The 20,499-nt window shown below is 40.4% G+C and overlaps 2 long non-coding RNA genes across 2 annotated transcripts; one reads left to right on the plus strand and one right to left on the minus strand.

The window, feature by feature from the left end:
- Nucleotides 1–880: 880 nt before the first annotated feature.
- Nucleotides 881–5,144, minus strand: LOC125405796 (uncharacterized). The gene is made up of 2 exons (XR_007233687.3): nucleotides 1,427–5,144; nucleotides 881–1,313 (listed from the first exon to the last, which is right to left on the minus strand). It is a non-coding gene; the product is annotated as an uncharacterized LOC125405796 (long non-coding RNA).
- Nucleotides 5,111–19,926, plus strand: LOC146889952 (uncharacterized). Its single transcript, XR_014999477.2, has 3 exons — nucleotides 5,111–5,421; nucleotides 14,499–14,629; nucleotides 19,659–19,926. It is a non-coding gene; the product is annotated as an uncharacterized LOC146889952 (long non-coding RNA).
- Nucleotides 19,927–20,499: the final 573 nt, after the last annotated feature.

Genomic DNA, 20,499 nt, shown 5'->3' on the forward strand with positions numbered 1-20,499 from the left:
AAGAAAGAAAATGGACAAATAAAACTACACTAAACTTTTTTCAGAAAACTATCGATGACCCAGTATTATAGATAGGTACAACTAAAAAGTCAATTGCGTAAAAACATAAGAGTAATTATGAGTCTTATGTTGCTTTGAATGAACATAATTTTGCCTTGTAGGCAGACTGATGACTATCTTAAATGTCACCATAGACCCTTCATCCAACAACTGATAAAAACAAAGGCAGAGACCCACAGTGGAGTGCTGGGCTGATCTCCCAAAGACCAATTGAAGAGTGAGAGTGAGCAAAGAGGTCAAACCATGATTGTGACACCCACTGAAACGGTTTACCTGAGCTAATGGGAGCTCACCAACTCCAGCCAGAAAGGGAAGGAACCAGCATAGGACCAAACTGGACCCTCAGACAGAAAGCTGATGGGAGAGCATGCTGTTGGCAGGCAAAGTCACCGACAGGTCTGGACCAACTCAAGTGCTGTTGATTGTGCCAAGCTCCCTTTGTTCCCACACTTCAAGGTCAGCCTGTAACTCTTTTCACAGCTACCAAGAAGTTGTTCTTGGTTACCTCACATTTAGTTCCCTGTTTTAGGATGATGGAGATCTCTTTCCTGAAATAGGTGGAGCTTTCTTTTATAGGGGTGTGGATTGGAGCCAACGCAATGGCTCGTCATTATTTGAGAGAATTTTTCCATCACATTCTAAAGCATTAAGACAGGGGCTCAGTGGGCCAGCTGGTGGGGCTGGAGTTCCACAGTTTGGGTGTCAATAGGTCTCGCCTTTGTACAGTCAAAATCCAGCCCTATATCCCATTCTTTATTGTTAAGTTTAAATCCTGTTTAACGAGAACCTGCTGCTGATGTAATAAGCCCATCACAGTAAATTAATAAATCCAGGTTTATTCTGAGCACAGCATTCCTGGGTGGACCCAGGGGAAGTTGAAGAGACCACAAGAGGAAACCACACTGTGGAGGCTTTTAATATCCTTGGGGATGAAGCCTCTGAAGGCAGACTTTCTGGGGGCGGAGTCTGGACTGAGGCAACTCCTGGCAAGCAAACTTTGGGGGATTCACCCAAACATTCCAGACGATTTGGATATATGGATTCCAGGGGCTGAGGTGAAGCTTCCACCCGAACATCCCAGACTCTGGGTACAAGGGCGCAGGTTCATGTCTGGCTGCTTCCTGCTGGCATGGGACGATGTGGGGAGGGGGAGAGTTGAGAGTCATTGGGCTCATGCTCAGCAGAAGGTTGGGTGGAGGGGCATCAGCTTAACTGCCATCCTGGAGACCTTAGACATCTGTTTCTTGAGAGACCTAAGAAGGCAGGTTGCCAGGAGAAAAAAACAGATTATTATCATCAGTCCTATGAATGGGGCTAGCCATGGGAAGGGTGATGAACTGCCAGAAACAATGGAACAGAGAAGTACCATTGATGTAGGGAAGAGGCAAGGCTGTACAGAATGAGCCAGACATGAGAGCAGATATGCCTTTTAGAACCAACTTCCAGTTGCTGGGTAGGTGCCCATTTGAGTCTGAGAGCAGGTACCAATGGTGAAGTCACAGGCAATGGAGCAGGCACTGGCATATCTGAAGAACCCTTTGCAGTTTGTCCTTGGCTTTGACAGCGTGCATCACCAGTAAAATATGCTCAAAAATTGATGGGGTAAAAAATAGGCCCCTGGAGACTGTTAGTTTCCACCAGACCATATTTCTTGATACAGCAGCAGAACTTCTCCCGGGAACCTGCAGGTGTCTGTAAGAAACCTGGAACAGATTTACATCTTGGCATCAAAGCAAAAGGCTATGACGTTAGATTAAAAGACATGAAAGTTTTAGAAGACAAAGGAAAATTTAAACCTTCTGAACCTCTGAAGTTACATCTGAAACCTGGCTATCCTGGACTATGAAGCCTATGAAAGAGGCACACCTGTCTGTATTTTTAGCAGGAAACTTAACTAATAAACTAATGAGCTACCAGTACCGTAAGTCATCAAATGCCATCAGACAGATCTGGATAGAATAAGTAAATGAGAGGAAGTGAGACAGCTTTTTTCAGCTACCCAGGCAATCCCATCTCTCTGAAGTCTTTGGCCAACACCCGTCTTTGAAGCCTTTAGCTGCTAAGCCCAGGAGGCCTGATGCTCATCAGTAGGAACACCACTTCCAGAAGCCATGGGGCAGGTGGCAACCAGGCCCTTAGGGTTTGCTCCGCCAGAATTCCCACTGAACAAATAACCTTAACCCCATCTCACTGGGGACAAGCAGGTGGAACTTTCCAAGAAGCTGTCTTGGTTTCCATTGGGATGTGACAAGCTGGTTCAGGTTCCTGCTGTTTACCCTTTGCTATGATGACAAAAACCTGTGGGTTCAATGAAAGCCTTTCTCCTCTAAGTTGCTTTATGTCAGGATATTTTATCTGAGGAAAAGGAGTGAAACTAGGACAAATGGCAGCTCCACTGTGTAAAGGTTAATCTTGAGTGACATGGCTGGATTTGGAACCACCTAGGAGACACATCTTTGGGCTCTTTGATAGTGTTGTTGGCAGAAAGAGATACATGTACTGTGTAAGGGGAGGTCAATGAGTCAGAACCAAACAGTACTGTCATAAATATGATTACAGGATGTTCTGTTTCAAACCGAGGACAAATGGCTGAGGTGTCTATTTAACACATCAAAGCAGACCTGGCCTCTGGTTTCTCCCAGCATCCCTCAGTCCCTACCTGTTACAGGGTATGGCTCTCATACCCTACCCTAGACCCTGAGCTCACAGGACCAGGGGCTGGGCTGCCCTTCTGCCAGAGACGCTTCCCTATATAATCCAAATATTTTGGTTACACAACTCCTGGCTGCTAACCTGACTCCCATCTTCTCCTTCACTTCCCTTCCTCCTCTCCCTGAACTGACCAGTTTAGTTTGCTTGTGTTCTCTCTGGATCCTCCCAGATGTCCCTATCTGGACCTACATTGTCCCTTTTATCTATAATAAACTTCCTCCTCTGCCATACCAAGGAGCAACTGTGTCCTTCCTTTTCCTTTTTATTTATTTATTTTTCCTTCATAGGCAAGCACATCTTTTGCTCTCTTATGCATATCCACTCTTCAAATACAATTGCAAAATACATCAAGGAGAGAATTGTTCAAAGCCTTGAATCACTTGGTTAAGCATGACATGTTTCCAGAAGCTCAGCATGAGAAAATCTCAACTGCATACAGAAGCCAAATGCACAGCCCTGCTGCAAAGTCCTAGCCATCTTGGAATCTCTAAAAGGTGATTCTCCATTTCAGAACACCCCTAGAACAGAGGAACACACAGCAGCCATGAGACCAAGCAAGACACACCAAGTTTACTTTGGTCGATTGTTTCTTAATCCTCAAATTACCCCAATCTAGCCCTAGATGTTGATATGTCCCCTGCATTGCCAAGGTGCCCTGCTCAGGTGTCTGATCACCTCACGGACAACAGTAATTCTTTTTTCCTAATTACTCCAGGGCTGCCGGGTCCAATTCAGAGCAATTTGTTCCCTAGGAATTCCTCTGCTTCATTTTCAGTAAGAGGCAGGTAAACATTCTTCCCAGAGTGCTCAGTCGAGTGCTCCATGCATCATCTAGACTGTGAAAGATGTTCCCATATTTCCATTTCCCCCATCACACGCATCGTGAGTACACATGTAACTAGCTTATACCTGTTCAACTTTTAAGGAAGAGACTGACTCAAACTTAGCCACTGTGTCTGACCTCCCCACTGTAAAAATGCCTTTGGCTCAGCTTCAAAGAAGTGTCCGTTAAAAAATCAATGCCCAAGATTCATTTGATACCCAGCCAAGAGTCTTCTGGAAAATTGGAGAAGACGTCACACTCGTGCCTTAAAAGGAGTGAGATGCTTTAAGGGAAGTGATTCTTTTTCTCATCCGACAGAAAATAATCCCCAACTGTTAAGAACGTTTTGCCTTAGCCTGTTTCTAGGGGAACCAGTGTAACTAGTAGGCCAGGCCAAGGCTGCCCATCAGAGGGGATGTGAGATGGGTCGGTGGACCAATTGAAACAGGAAGCTAGCTACAAGGCGTTTGAGGATTGAGGAAGAGGATCTAGAGGGAAGGGAGCCTGGAAAATCCCAGGAGTCCACCAGGGCTGGGGTCCCCAGGGAAGCTGGAAGGATAGAGGGACCAGGAGTCCCAAAAGATGGAGATGTGGTGTGGGTCCCTGAGGAGGCAAGATAGGTAGAGGGATCTGAAGTCGCCCCGGATGTAGACTTGTTCGTGTTGAAGGTCCCGGAGGGAGCTAGAAGGGTGGAAAACCCTGGAGTCTCTAGGGATGTGAGCATGGAGAGCATCTCTGAGGAGGACCAGGTGGAAATCTGGAGGAGGAAGGAAGGAGGATGGAGATGCTGAGAGTCCAGGAGGCAGAAACTGAGAAGCACTCTGGGCTATCCAGAGAGATCAGCAAATTGGTGGTCCCTAAGGGCAAGGTGCCAGAAAGGCCAAAAGGGAAGCAGAGGAATCGCCAGCGTCAACTGGAGGACCAAGGGCGGGGGGCAACAGGATCAAGAAAGCTATTCAGGCCAACCTAGCCAGGACCGGGAGGAGTACTTAGAGCCCCACATGGAAGGGACCATACCACGGCGCTATCGCTCATGGGTAGTGAAGCACAAGGGCATCCCTAACAGTCTGCGGGACCTCCGCAAGAGTCAGGCCAAGTACCACCTGGAGAGGAAGTCCAGACTGTGAATCCACATCAAATCTTTATCTTAGAGCCGCTCGTCGCTGGAACCCTGTTCGTCCCTGGCTCCTCGATAATACCTGGCTCCCCGGGTGTCCTTAGTACCTACAGTGTCTCTGGTTTTCCGGGTGTCCCTGGGTTTGGACTCAGTTTTCTCGCACTTCGAAGAGAGAGAGAGCTCCACTTGAATACAGGAGATGGAGACGGAAAACAGGCCCTTCAGCCTCCGCCCCAAGTCATCCCTCAGCCTCTCTTCAGTGGTCTGCCTCCCGCTGTGTCTTGCTCAAGGAGCTGGCAAAGATGGGCGACCCCGACCTGCTGGAGGAGGAGGAAGGTAGGACCGCAGGCTGGCTCTGAGCAGGCGCGTGAACTTTCTCCGCGAGCGGTTTCTGGGGGACGTTGGCAGCTGTGAGTCCCTGTCCTGGGGAACGTTCGCAGCGTAGCGAGCCCCATGCAGCTCTGTGCCTGACAGGCAGAGGATGACCTTCTGTGCCCTGCGATGTCTCCCTGATCCACCTGTGCCCCTGGGATCTGCAACCTGTGACTCCCAGAATATCTGGGCATCTGTCTAGGACGCCTCTAACCTCGAGTGATTGGCGTGTTGTGGTGTCCTGGGCCAGAGGATCCCACTCCTGGAAGGTGGGCTTTCCAATGATAGTGTGCACAGATGGCGACCCTCCTGTAAGGAGCTGGCCCTGATGTCTGCTGTAAGTTCTTTGCAGACCTTCAAACATATTTTGAGACAGTGATTACAGAATGGTATATCCTAATGTCTAACAGCTCTTGTGAACACTGTGGGGTGTGTGTGTGTGTGTGTGTGTGTGTGTGTGTGAGAGAGAGAGAGAGAGAGAGAGAGAGAGAGAGAGAGAGAGAGAGAGAGCACTTTAACCACTTTAACTGAAGTCTTTCTTCCGTTGAGAACACTGTCAATTTTTATGGAAGTTTACACTGACCTATATTCTGTCGATTTATAGTTTGTTTATTTAACACATATTTCCTAAACATACATTTTTTTTCCTGCTGGAACCAGCAAGCCTCAATTCTCTTAGTAATTCTGGGGATTTTGTCTATTTGTTTTGTTGTTGTTGTTGTTGTTGTTGTTGTCTTCTTTTTTAGACATAAAAGGTGTTCAGGAGTTGGAGGAGGGGAGGGTAAGATCTTTTATTCTATCGTCCAGTCAGACTTCAAACTCATGGCAGGATTCCTGTTGCAGACTGAGTGCTGAGATTAAAGGCAGGAGCCCATGGTTCCATTAAAATAATATTTCAAAAAAAATAGTAGTAGTGTAGCTAACTACTTAATGAGACCAAGGATATTGTTATTGTCTCCCCCAATTTTACTTTTTAAAACAGTCTCACTGTGTAGTCTAGGCTAGCCTCGAACACGCAGATATCTGCCTGCTTCTGCCTCCCAAGTGCTGGGATTCAAGGCTTAGGCCACCATCATTCTACACTTCTCTCTTGCCTTTTATAAATGGCTATTTAGGACTAGAGACATGACTCAGAGGTTAAGACTGCTCTGCCAGAGGTTCTGAGTTCAGGGGTTCACCTGAAGTGAGATCCGATGCCGTCTTCTGGCCTGCATGGACACATGCAGGCAGAACACTGCATATACGCAATACATGAATAAGTAAATAACTTCTAAAAATTGATTTTTATTGAGAGATAATCTTCATCCCATAAGTTAAGTGTACAGTTAATGGCTCCTGTCTATTTGGAGATTTTGTGACCATTGTTGTAGAGTCATTTTACATCACCTTCATCATTTCAGCTGATAGCCCTGTCTGTAGCCACTTCCCGTTTCTGTGCCTTGTGTCTCTGTAGATTTCTTTATCTCAGACATTTCAGGTGAGTAGGACCATAAGTCTGTGCTCTGCTAAAACTGGCTTCTATCTCTTGGTAAGTTTCTGAGGTTCAGTCACATAGTATACCATTCCTTTTATTTGGCAAGTGGTATTTCATTGTGGAGGAACCCCACACCCATTTCTTCGTCAAATCCAGAACATAAAGTTAATTTCCCTCTTGATGCTACAGTGAATAATACAGCAATGAACATTCATTTCTAAGTTATTTTTCAAACATTGTTCCTCATTTTTCTTCTATCTATCTCAGAAGGTCCATGGAACATGTAGTCACTCTGTATTGACTAACTTAAGCCAAGGCCACAGTTTTCTAAGGGTCACAACCAGCAGGACATGAACAGGAGTTCATGGAAGAGAGAGGAATGAAGAGACAAGAGTTATGAGAAATGGACAAGAAGTCTGTATTCTGATCAAGCTGCCAACTTTATTTTTTCTCAGGAACATTATATAGCAAAAAGGGCAGGGGTGAGGTTAGGATCCTGGAATGTCAGGTCTGGAGGCACCTCTAGCTGATAGAAAGAGATAAGGAGATGCTGAGGGTCTGTAAATATTTACTAACAAAGGAAATGCTAATTACTTCTGGTGCCTGGGATCCACGGGTCTGCAGGGGATCTTAACTCACAGGGAGATGAGGGTTATCTGGGCCCAGAACTTGCCCTACAGAGGCTTCTGAACAGCTTACTTAAATTGCTAAGATGGCTATAACCAAATACAGGTCTTTGCTTCTAGCACAGGGGGAGGGGAAAGAGAGAGAGAGAGAGAGAGAGAGAGAGAGAGAGAGAGAGAGAAAGAGAGAGAGAACTAAATGGAAGTGATGTGATCTTTTGAAACCTCAGAGAGTTCATCCCTAATGACATACGGCCTCCAACAAGGCACACCTCTCTATCCCTCCTAAACAGGTTCATGTGGACAGAGCTCAAGTATGTCAGCCTACAGGGGCCATTCTTATTCAAACTACCAGATTTTGTCTATGCTTCTGTGACTGCTATTGACAAACTATAACTGGAAAAAGTAGATTGAAGTTTCGCATTGGAAATGAAAGTTTAGATGCTGGATGTAAAGACATATTATAGCTATATTAAACAGTATATCTAATAAAAGCACCCACCCCTTAGTTGTGAGGTTATTTAAGTTCCCATGCTGTTGTTAGTTGTTCTCAATAGGAACACACTAAGAAATCTGCTGTTAGGTGATTTCAAAAGCCTGGTTGGTAGAGCTTCCTCCTGCACATCAGGACACAGTATGAACTTGGGAACACTAACCCATCTGTGGTCTGATATTTACCAAAACACTGCTCATGGTGCCATGTGGCTACACTTTATTTTGTGCTGCTGGTAAGCATGTAACATGAGATGACCTCTTGGCAAATGCAGGAGCTATTTTGGGCTCTGATTTTGCAAGAGAACGTGTTCACAGTAAGGTGCCTTCGGTGGAAACTGGTCGGCCAGTCTGTGCTGGCTTTCCTCTGTAGTGTGTAAATGGTGACTCTCCTCAGTGGTTAGTACCACCCTTCACAATTCGGCTTTCTTGCCTACATACAGCAAGTCTCCAGGGCTGGAGAAATTTCAAAGTGTTTACATGAGACCTGCTCCAAATTTGACCTCCTCAGGACCCTTGGTTTTTAACATTTAAAAAATATTTACTTTTAAGTGTGTTTTAAAATTTGTTTATTTTATATGTATGAGAGTTTTTCCTGTGTGTATATGTACTACATGGATACATAGTGACCCCAGAAACCAAAGAGGGCATTATTCCCTGGGATTGGAATTACAGATGGTTGTGAACTGCCATGTGAGTGCTGGGAAGGGAAACTGATCCTCTCTACAAGAGCAATATGTGTTCTAAACTGCTGAGTTATCTCCCAACCCCTTACTTTTATTTTATTTATGTGTCTCTGTGTTTGCTGTGTGTGTGCAGGTGCCTATAGAGGCCAGAAGAGAGTCTTGGTTTCCTTGGAGCTAGAATAACAGACATTTATGACCTCTATGATATGGTTGCTGGGAGCAGAGCCTTAGTCCTCTGAAAGAACACTGCGTACTTTGGATCTCTGAACTCTCATTCCAGTCTCCGGCTTCGTGTTTGGTGTGTGTGTGTGTGTGTGTGTGTGTGTGTGTGTGTGTGTGTGTGAGAGAGAGAGAGAGAGAGAGAGAGAGAGAGAGAGCCATGAACATTTATGTGTGGGACAGTGAGTGATCTCTCTTTCTCTCTCTCTCTCTGAGAAACGCTTTTTCTTTTAACAACATGCTTTTATTTAGAGAAGGATAGAGTCACAGTTCAAAGCCAGTTTTTTAACTGATTTTTAAGTCAGTTTGTACTACCATTATTTCGAAAAGTAAGAAGATGTGTATGTTTGGGTAGTGAGATTTTACCCTGCAGAGTATATTGGCACCGTAAATCAGATTTTTCATTACTTGTTAATACTTTAAGGATAGCTATCATTTCTTATTTAGGCATCTAGATGTCCAAAATCTTTTGATATCTTAAGGATGGGTATTTTCTGTTTTCCTACAAAGTCAGGAACAGAATCCTGCCCCAACCCTTGTGAGGTTTCCTTGCAACCTGTACTATTATCACCTCAGAAAATGAGCTGTCATTTCTCTTTATCAAGAGGTTTCTCCTTTTCAAATTGATCATTGATTAATTTTGATAGTATCTCTAGCTTTTCTTCTCCTCTGGAAACAAGATCAAAATCCCTTCCCCAATGTAGCACATCTCCTGGTATCCATTCTGAAGTTAACACATCCTTGAAGTACACCCATTGATTTAATTCAGAAGGTTTTTCTGTTGTCTAATGCATTTCTGCAGCTGTTGTTCCTTTCTTATTAGCATTGAGAAAATTCAAATTTAATAAAGCATTATTTAATCTATTTTGGGGGGTCTTTATCACCTCTTTCTGTTTAACATATACTTCATAGTTTGATTTTATCTTTTTATTACTGCCTGACCTATAGAATTGTGTGATATACCTATAATATGCTTAATATTATAATAAGCAAAAAACTGTTGAATTTTCTTAGAGACATATACTGCAGAATTGTCTTTTTTCATTTGTGCAGGTATACCCACGATGGCTATAACCTCTAATAAATGTGTGATTACTAAATCAGCCTTTTCTGAACTCAAAGCAGTTGCTCATTGAAAACTTGAATAGGTATCAATATCATAACATATATTTTTTAATTTTTCAAATTCTACAAAACTGAACATATCCATCTGTCAGATTTCATTTCTTTGAGTACCCTTTGAGTTACTTTCTGCAGATAGTGGTGTTTGGTTGTATAAAGAACAAGTAGGACATCTCCTTATAATCTCCTTGGCTTGCTGCCATGTAATAGAAAAGACCTTTTTAAAAACTTTGTGATTTACATGATTTTTTAAATGAAATTCTGAGGCATTCTTCACACTTCCAATAAAAAATTGATTTCTGCATTACCTTGTGCTAGAGGACATGGCAGATCCCTATGTGATCGGATGTGTTTTGTACCTAGGATGATGTCTATTCCTGATTATATCTTGTGCCTGAATAAATAATAAAGTCAATTCTGTATCATCTTGTATAAATTCAGAAGTTTCAATATGCAGAACACCTCTTTCTGCATATTGTGAATCGGTAACTATGTTGAGAGGTTCTTTAAATTTCCTTAGTACCATGAGAATAGCACATAATTCTGATTTTTGGACAGAATCATAAAGGCTGTTTTCCACTTTTCTTAAATTTTCTGATTTGGAACCTACCTTTCCTGATTTGTTTGCATCAGTATAGATGTAGGGGATCCAGTTATTGGTGTTTCCTATACAATGCAAGAGAGGATTCAATTAGTTTACTTTATAAGTCAAATTCTCTCAGTTTTGGGGTAGGTGCTGTTAATCTCTCCCAAAAATTGCTACAAGCTCTTTGCCAGGGTGCATTGTCTTCCATAATTTGTTGATTTCAGCATTAGTAAAAGGTACTATAATTTCTGCTCGATCTATTCCTGCTAATTAAAGAAGTCTCAATTTTCCTTTTTTTTAAAATTATGACTTATTTATCTTTATTTTATGTGCATAGGTGTGAAGGTGTCAGATGCCCTGGAACTGGATTTTCAGACAGTTGTGAGCTGCCATGTGGGTGCTGGGAATTGAACCTGGGTCCTCTGGAAGAGCAGTCAATGCTCTTAACCGCTGAGCCATTTCTCCAGCCCCTCAATTTTCCTTTTATAACTAAGTCAGAGACCCTTTTCCTCATAAATTTTTAATTTTTTACTCAGATTTATGTGGTAAAAGATCCATTCTAAGATAATATCTTTCTTCTGCATTAAAATTCCTTTAGGGGAATGTCTGGAGGGCAATATGACCAGAATGTAGTTAAGATTCAGTTCAATATGATCCACATGTGCCTCATGTAATTTCTCTTCAGTCAATGTAAATTTTCTCTCAGCTTCAGCTGATAATTCTCTGAGACTGTTTAAGTCCTTGTCACCATCTGAGGTTTTTTTAAAATTAATCAGATGGTCATGTTTTATCCCAATAGTAGGCCATAGATTGGAAAAAGCTCCTCGCAATCATTGAAAGTCAGTAAGAGTTGACAATTGAGCTCTCCTTATTTGGACTTTTATGTTCTAAATTTTTGTAGACATATTTTATAACCTTTCCTTAAGTGTCTTTCAGACAGCAGTCTATCTCCAAAATATACAAAGAACTCAAGAAATTGGTCATCAAAAGAACAAATAATCCAATAAAAAAATGGAGTATTGATCTAAACAGAGAGCTCGCAACAGAGGAATCTAAAATCCCTGTGGCACTTCTAAGTGAATATTTCTGCTGTTGAGTGAAGCTATAGAGATTTAACTGGAAATGAATATAGTAGATCCCTAGTAGGATATTCTACACACTGCATATTATACTTTTGTAATTTAAAATTTTTAATATAAAATGTGTGTATTTCTTTGAGAATTTTATGCATGCATACACTGTACTTTAATTCATGCAGTCCACTCTTCCCTAACTCCTCCTCCATCCACTGTTCTCCATCTCCCCCCACGTCCCACTTCCTAGTCTTTCTTTCACTTTTCTTTGGCTGTGGTCCACTGAAGTCAGTTTATACAATGCATGTCCTCATGCATGTGTGGCCACCCACTGGAGGGTGGTCAGTCTACTAGGGGCCTCATATTTCAAGAAAACTTACTCTTCCTCTCCAAGAAGCCATCAGCTATCAATAGCTACTCATCCAAACTCACACACAAAGCACTTCTCCATGCTGGAATTTTGAGTGTCTCAATCTTGTGTGCAACAGGCACAGCTGTGAGTTCCTGAGTACCACAGTCCCGTCATCTTCAGAAGACACTGTTTCTCCCTCAACAGTCCTGCTGACCTCTGGAGTTTACTGTCTTCCCTCTCTTCAGAGATGGTGCCTGTGCTTTGGGATGCTATGTATAATTGTTACTATGACTAAAAGTTGAACCTTTGCTTTTTTGTTTTATAATTCTTGCATTATGTTATGTAGTCATAGAAATACTAAAGAACTTGGGTCATTTGATGAGGGAGGAGTTGCTACCTCATCCAAGAGCATAAAAATCATGAATGTATTGTATATACATATAACACATACACATATACATACATACACACGTGCGCGCGTGCACACACACACACACACACACACACACACACACACTAACTAAAATACTAGCTGATATTATACATCAAAGGAACATTTCTGCCAAGGAAAAGAGAAAGGATAAAAAGGGTCTCGTCTCAGTTTGTATTGGGAATTGTCACTGTGTAAGAAGCAGTCTGAAGTCGGGTTGGGTTTATTTCCTATTTATTACATAAAGTTGAAAACACATTAATGGCAATAAATGATGTTTTCTGGGTTGGAAGTCACAACATAGAAAAACTATCCATTATCCCTATACTGACACATGCACATAGTTTATTTCAGTGGAAACACCAGCATTGTTGCCGGTATAGATGAGCAGGTTCTAAATGTTAACTGGGAGGTCAAGAAACTAGAAAATTAAAACAGAGGAATTGCTCTACTTAATTTTAAAACTAACCATAAAACTTTATTAATGACAAGAATATGGGATTGGAAACAAACTGGTTCTATAGGTAATGGGGAAATGAAGATGTCAAAATCTGTGATTTGTGCAAACATGACTAGATTATTTTGGCCTGGTTGCAAAAGTACATAAAAATATAAAACCTGTAAGCTTTCAAGTTAGGAAATGTTGAAAAAAATCAAACATCCATACCAAAATATAAAAATTGGGACAAACCTCAGTTATTAAAAAATAGTTCCAAAAGATCATAGGTACCAAAACTGATTTCAATGGAGCTGAAGTAGAGGCAGCCAGCCAGCAGACCTTTGAAAAGCTGCTTGCTGAAGACAGGCCCCACCCGACCCTCTCTGTGGGCTCTCCCATCCCTTTTTAGTTTTATCTTGTTCTTTCTGTATTTCAATTTGGATGTGCGCTATATATAAATAATTATTCTTTTCAGTCCACAATGGCTGCAGCTGTCCAAATGATAATGTAATTTATATGTTGATCCATTTGCTTGTATAAACTCCACCTCGTTGGGCTCTTATTTTTCATCTGCCTAAGTAATTATCATGAAAAGACAGCTCTCCATCTGGGTGATTCCTTTGCAGGGGTGCGTGCACTTGTTCTTGTTGTTTGAAGCCTCTCCTACCTGACCGCTTCTCCTTGTTCATTTGCATTAATGCTTCACGAGCTTTAGCTACCAACTCTCCTCTGTTTTCTTCTGTCTTGAGAATATGTGTAGAAAATATTTTGTCTTACCTTAGTCTTACGTTTTTGTTTTTTTTTTTAATAATCTCATGAGGTTGCTCAAACTGATTTAGCTGAGGCATCTCCATGTTTCCATTTGCAGGGCTGGAAAAATATATGTATTCTTGAAGTCACCACGAGGTGGAGCAAGGCCACCACCTCCACACTGTGACAACAAAGCCCCCCTGCAAAATCACTCTGACTGCTTTAAATACATAAAAATGCGGGCACTGCTTTAAATGCTTTAAAAGCCAGAGTTTGAAAGTCAGGTTGAGCATCCTGGTATTATTTGGTTTTCTATCTTTGGTAGTTTCTGGTTTGTTTTCTTTTCAGAAGCCTTTAAATGTATTTGTTTTTGTTTTCCCTTCCACTCCCAGATCTTAGCAGGTGAAGCAGTGACACACTGTTTCATAACCTCAGTGCTTGCTTTGTTTCATTCATTCATTTTTTATTCATGCTATTCTCTTGAATTTGGTCATGCACTTTCTCACTTCAGTTTTTATTCCAAATGTTTTTACACCAATGAGGAATCTGCCTCTCTCCTGTTGGATGCTTTGCTCACACTGAGCCGTTTCGATTTTATGGCTGATTATCTCTTAGAAGTAGACTTCAGAATATATTTGATACCAAGTGCTATTGTATTTGGCATTAAATAAGACAACATGTCTATTGTGTTGGTTAATTTGCTAGTTAAAAAAATAAACTTTTACCTTGGCTCACTCCTACACTACTATAATCTCCTGGTATGGTTTGGACCTTGGCCTGAGGTTTGTAGTACTATTGCATTTACTCAGATAAGCCTCTGCTCTTCCTTTCATGCACCTTCTCTGTTATGTCTGAGTTCTCACTTCTGCTAGTGTTTTCTGAGCTTTGCAGTGGTGAGAAGATTGGCCATTGCCCCGGCCCTGCCCACCTTCTTCACATACTCTGTCACCTGGACTGCCTCTGAGTGAGTGCTCATCTTGTCAGCAGGGAGAGGCAGAGCCACAGGCCTGTTTTTGTGTGGCAAAAACAATACCATGTCTTCATTTGGACTTCATCTCCTATTGTGCTAATTTAAGGAACTCAGTCTCTCTTTCTGACCATTTCCAGACTTGATATCCTGACCCTCTTACTTCTTTCTTCAAGTGTCAACTTCTATCATTTCTAACAGCCTGGTTTTTAATTGGTGGAGACGCCGAAGAACCCGGACCCACTCTGAGAAGCTATACAGTCGCTGGGAGCAAGATCATGACCTTCAGGCTTTTGGACAACTTGGGCTGTTCTATAAGTACTTGGAAACAGGTAATATCCAATTATGGTTCTCAGGCAGCAATAACACTGATAAAATGAATAGTTTTCATCTCTTGCAATTTCCTTCTGTCTTATGTATCATAGATGTTTAAATTACTGAATAAAAAGATAGATGAATGGATGGATAGATGATGGATATATGGATAGATTGCAGATGGATGGTTGGTGATAGATACATGAATAGTAGCAGATGAATTGATGGATAGAACTGTGAGTTGTATATATCTAGGTGAATAGTGGGTAGGTAGATAGATGGATGTGAGTACAGATTAATAGATGACAGGTGTACACACATGCATACTGAGGAAGGAAAGATGGATGGATGGATGTACTGATTGTGGAGAGATGTATAGACAGCAGGTAAATATATATACAGATGGCAGGGATAGATATATATATATATGTATGTATGTGTATATATGTATTTATGGATAGCAGATGGATGGAAGAAGATTCATGGCATCTATGGAAGATAGGTGAATGGATGGATAGATGGTGATTGGATAGATGAATAGATGGAGAAAATGATTCAGTTTTCCTTCGACTCAGTGATTGAATAGAGATGAAAGACTGAGGTGAGATCTTAGAGAACCAGTGCTCAGGCTGTTTGTGTGGTCTACCAAGGGCATTTCTGCTCACCAATATCCCCTGCTTTGGTAGAACTATAGAGGGCACTTTATGTACTTATTATCAAGCCCCTTGTGCAAAAAGAGAGATGATCTGAAAACCACTAAGTGATTAATATTTATTAAATATGCTAAATATTTTTATTTTAAGATCTGTCAATGTGACAGAAAACATTTTTATGCTTCAAGAAAAACCAGCCTTGCCTTGGTTTACTTTATATTGTCTCGCTTTACTTGGGTAATACTGTGTACATTGTTGTATAAAGAGATGGGAATTCTTGTTTCATGCAGCTCAGTATGCATTTAGGTAGTTATTGTTTTATAAGGTGATGAAAAACTGTATTCTATCACCATGGAAGTTCCGAATGAATGTGTATATAGACGTGGGGAGGTTAGTACTGACAGAGATACAAAATATCATTTATATCAAAATTAGTTTTGGTGTCCTGAGAGTCAACCAAGACTTAGTTTATACTGAAAACTCTCACACATTCTTCTAGTCATGAGATATTTGTGCTGTGAACTCTTGGCTGATTGTATTTGCTTTTGGTTTTGAAGATACTAAAATTAAATAGGTTAGTTTTCTAGGTAAAAATCTGAGACTAACACCTTGAAACCTATGATACTTCTCCCTCAGAGTAATTATAGGTTCCTTAAGAAGAGAGAGGAATGGACTAATGTAATCGCATACTGCTCATTTGTTTCTCAGCCTCTCAGACCTGAATAATCACGTAAAATTATATTAATTAAAACAAGATTACAATCACACAGAAACTATACTAATTACAACAATATTACAATCACACAGAAATGATATTCATTATAACACTGTTTGGCCAACGACTCAGGCATATTTCTAGCTATTTCTTACATCTCAAATAAACCCATTTCTAATAATCTGTGTATTACCATGAGGCTGTGGCCCACCAGTAAGTTTCTCACGTCCTTCTCCTTCAGCAGCTATATGACGTCTCCTTGACTCTGCCTACTCTTTCTTTATATCTCTGTTCAGACTTCCCACCTGGATATAGTCTGCCCTGCCACAGTCCAAAACAGCTTCTCTATTACCCAGTGGTACTAAAACATATTCACAGCACACAGAGGGAAAATCTGCATCATCTCCCCTTCTTTGTTGAAATAAAAAGGAAGGTTTTAACTTTATCATAGTAAAACTACATAAAACAAAACAGCTATCAAACAAGAATTACAGTGTATAGGAAGCCACTTGTTTGTTTTCCCGGCAGCCCAGACTCCAAAATAATCACACAGAAACTATATTATGTAAATCACTGCTTAGCCAATCACTTGAGTGTATTGCTAGCTAGCTCTTACATCTAGTATTAACCCATTTCCAGTATTTTATATTTTATCATGAGGCTCTTGGCCTACCAGCAAGGTTCCAACGTGTCTGTCTCAGGTGGTGGTTCCATGGCTTCTCCTTGACTCTGCCTCCTTTCTCCCAGCATTCAGTTTAGTTTTCCCTGACTAGCTCTGTTTTACCCTATCAGGCAAAGCCAGTTTCTTTATTAACCAATGGCATTCACAGCATACAAAGGGGAATCCCACATCATTACAGTTACAGTATTTCCTTTTGAGTCTAAAGTTTTATTATCTAATTTATCTTCTATCATAACTAGGGAAAGTTATAGCTATAACCATCTGTCCTCAACTTCATGAAAGACCTCACAATGATATATTACCTAAGTAAACAGGAAGTGCAATGTAAGCAACTTCTAAAACTCTAAAATTGACAGAGACATCTTGTTGCCTGGATAGTGTCCCAAAGTTTTTCTGTAACATTGGGGCATCCATCTTCAGCCTACAGGCTCATAGTATCCAGAAGACTTTTCCATGAAGCAGAAAATTTGAAAGACTGTTAAGCCTATATTGGCAGTTTTTGGGTCACTTTCCTATGTCGTGTAGAATGTCTGCCAGGTTCTTTCATGAAGAAGGAACCCTGAAGAATTGTCTCACCTTCTTTAGTCAAGATTTTAGACAATTTACCTTGTCACATCAAAGGTAAATTCCATAATTAATTTCTTCAATGAGCATTGATATCTCTGAGGTAATTGGTGATGCCAGAAGCAGATGTGTATCATCGTTGAGAAAAGTCTAAGTTCTCAAGACATTTTAAATGCCATATTCTGTAGGACTTTAAAAGATTTAAAGAATACATAGCCATCTGAAATAAATCTCTGTACATTTAGAAAACCTAATATGACTACAGTTTGACTATTATAGATGATCTATTAATCCATAATTTTTAATTATATATTGCATTTTTAAATGAGCTATATAAACATAATATGTTAAAGAAGAGTAGAAATATACATATAACAAAATTGACCTAAAATTTGTGTTAATAAACCAAAGTCCGAACCAATATAAAATATTCATTTCTATATCTTATCTCTCTCCACCCCACTTTTGTAGAAACAGATTGACTGTGACTATTTAACCATTTATATCCAACCCCTTTTAAATGAAAACAACCATTTATAAACAATCGTTTTTTGAATTTGGGCATAGTTTTCTTCAAACTGCATCCTGTTGATTGTTTTGTAAGGTATTCTTAGAATTCATAGAGACCTTTTGGGGTTCTTGTTCCATCAAGCCACATTAGCCTGGAAGGAATCCACAGGTTCTCATCTTTTGTGGCAACAAAAGCAGAACCTTTTTTTCAAAGCAACATATCCTTAGACTTAAATTTTGAAGTCAAGGTATCTTCAAAATATATATGTTGATTTAGTTTAGCAATCAATACAATAAAATGTTTCTCTGTACTTAGCTCATTCACAGTAAAGAAAAAAAAACTTTAATGAAAACACAATAATAAACATAATCCAGATTCTCTGTGTATTTTCCATTTTTATGTGTCATTTTTACTCTACTTATTTCATTATTTATTTTGTTACCTTTACTCCTCTGCTCTTACTGTCTCTTTAAAGACTTTGATTCTTTAAAAAAAATGCTACTTTTTATTACTGTCTATCAACTTTTTCCATTCTCTCCCAAGCCTATGCACATTTTTTTTAAACACACTGTATTTCATTTAGAGGTCTCTTATGTCTGATTCTGTCCTATTGTGTATCTGTAATCATTTTCTGTCCAAGTGTGCTTTTAAAAAAAATGGTAAGCATGCATGGTTAGGACAAACAATGAAAGAAGATCCTACTTAAGTAGGTGTGGGCTCCACATGGGAGTCACAATTGTGTGCCTGGGCATTGAACACAGTGGTAATCTTGGCAGCTCTACATTCACTCTCCAGAGCTTAATAAGAAACTATTTTTTAAGCCGGCTGGTAGTGGCACGTGTCTTTAATTTCAGCACTTGAGAGGCAGAGGCAGGCCGATCTCTGAGTTCATCAAGGCCAATCTGGTCTACAAGAGGTAGTTCCAGGACAGGCTCCAAAGCTACAGAGAAACCCTATCTAGAAAAAGAAAAGAAAAGAAACTATATTCTTTCTTTTTGATATGTGAGATTAGAGGATGCTCTGAAGGAGGTTCCTTAGATGGGATCATAATAATTATAATATGATGAGGGGAAACCAGGAGTCACTAACATTGTCAAGAGTTTCCTGGTGAGACTCCTAAGTGGAGGTTCATGCCTGAGAAGGGGGAGAAGGCTTTAGTGTTGATAGTTGTGCTGGGACTCTGTTCTCAGCTGGCCTAGGGGTTCAGCCAGCCTCCTGGGTGAGAATTTCTTCCCCTCCCTGTATCTTCAGGTTTTTTGTTCTATCTTTCCTGCCCATGCTCAGTATTCTGAATTTCACTGTTTAGAAACTGTGCTTTCAATATGTGTCCCACCTCCGCTCTACAGCACAGCCTCTGCCCATGTGTTCATAGCTTTCTGATGTAAAGATAAAAACTGTTCACTTAATTCCTAGACATTCTACTGCTTCTCATAGAAACCCAAACTGACATGCTTGTTTTCAGTTCTACACTGCACCACTGTCCTCAGATGGCCTGACTGCCTTCATTCTTGAAAACTCTCTAAGAATCTAAAACAGAGTGGCCGGTATTCTTTAAATTTCATCTTCACACTAAGATGTGTGAGCTTTCCTATCTAAAGGAAACCAGGACTGTTTTAGAGATGTTTTTTTAGGTTCTTAGGATGGGGCACAGATAAAGGGCAGGCATTTTAATAGCCATGTTCTGTTCTTCTAGTTGATTATTTAAATATGTATTAGTTAATTCAATTGTATGTGTGAAAATTATAGGGTACACACACTCACACGTGCACAGGCATGTGCGTATGTATATGTCTGTATGATTCAACTTTGTGCTTCCTGTGTCCAACACAGTTCATCAGAGCTCAGGGGGACCTTTGAGGAATCCCTGATGACTTCTTGATGATCCTAACAGTATCTCTGTTCTTCTTTATCACCCCTTTAGGACATCGTGCTTCTGTTCAAATTTCTATTGTTATGGATGAAACTGGATGTTCCAAAGGATGTTGCAGAGAAAATTAAATGAGAAAGTTAGTGACTGTCAAAATTATTCATGACTCTGAGCTCAGCAAGTTGAAAGAAAGCTTGGATTTTGAATACAGCAACATCATTAGGGTTGACACAGTGAAAGACAACAGATTCCCTGAGGGAAAAAACCTTTATTTAATCCACACACAAGGTGAGAAGCTCTTGAGTAAAATATTTAAAAACAATGTTTTTATTGTATTGTGTTACATAAGGTTATCTGAATGAAGAGATATGTTATATGCTGAACACATTCTGCCCCCCCAACCTCGAAAAATATTTTTATTTCTTTATACTTCATTAATTAGAATGCAGCTTGTGAAGAAAAAATCAACCCTAAATATTTGAGCAAAAACAAAACAAAATACAAGGCAAAGGACCCAGGCAGAACCAGTTACTGTTAGAAAAAATTGGAGGAAAATAAATCGACTGTGTGGTGGATTTTTCATGAGAGGAACTGGTGATTCCCAAGAAGAAAAGCAGTGGGTGAAAGAAAACAAAGTTTAGCAAAGCTTTCAACAGATTTAGGGAGTTTGGAAGAAAAATTTAAGTTAGGGTTCTCCACGGATCACAGATCCTCATGAAATCCCTGAGCTGTCTTTGAGAACATGAAGTGTAAAAACACACAGAGGTTGAAAATAAGAGTATAGAAAAGCTACAAGAAATAGTAAAATAAATAAAATCAATCCCCGCTTATATCATGCAAAGACAGGTATGAGGCAAGACATAATGCAGAAAATTGAGATCAAGGCCAGTTGGAC

Source organism: Myodes glareolus, chromosome 24, assembly GCF_982192425.1.
Source record: "Myodes glareolus chromosome 24, mMyoGla1.1, whole genome shotgun sequence".
Taxonomy (NCBI): domain Eukaryota; kingdom Metazoa; phylum Chordata; class Mammalia; order Rodentia; family Cricetidae; genus Myodes; species Myodes glareolus.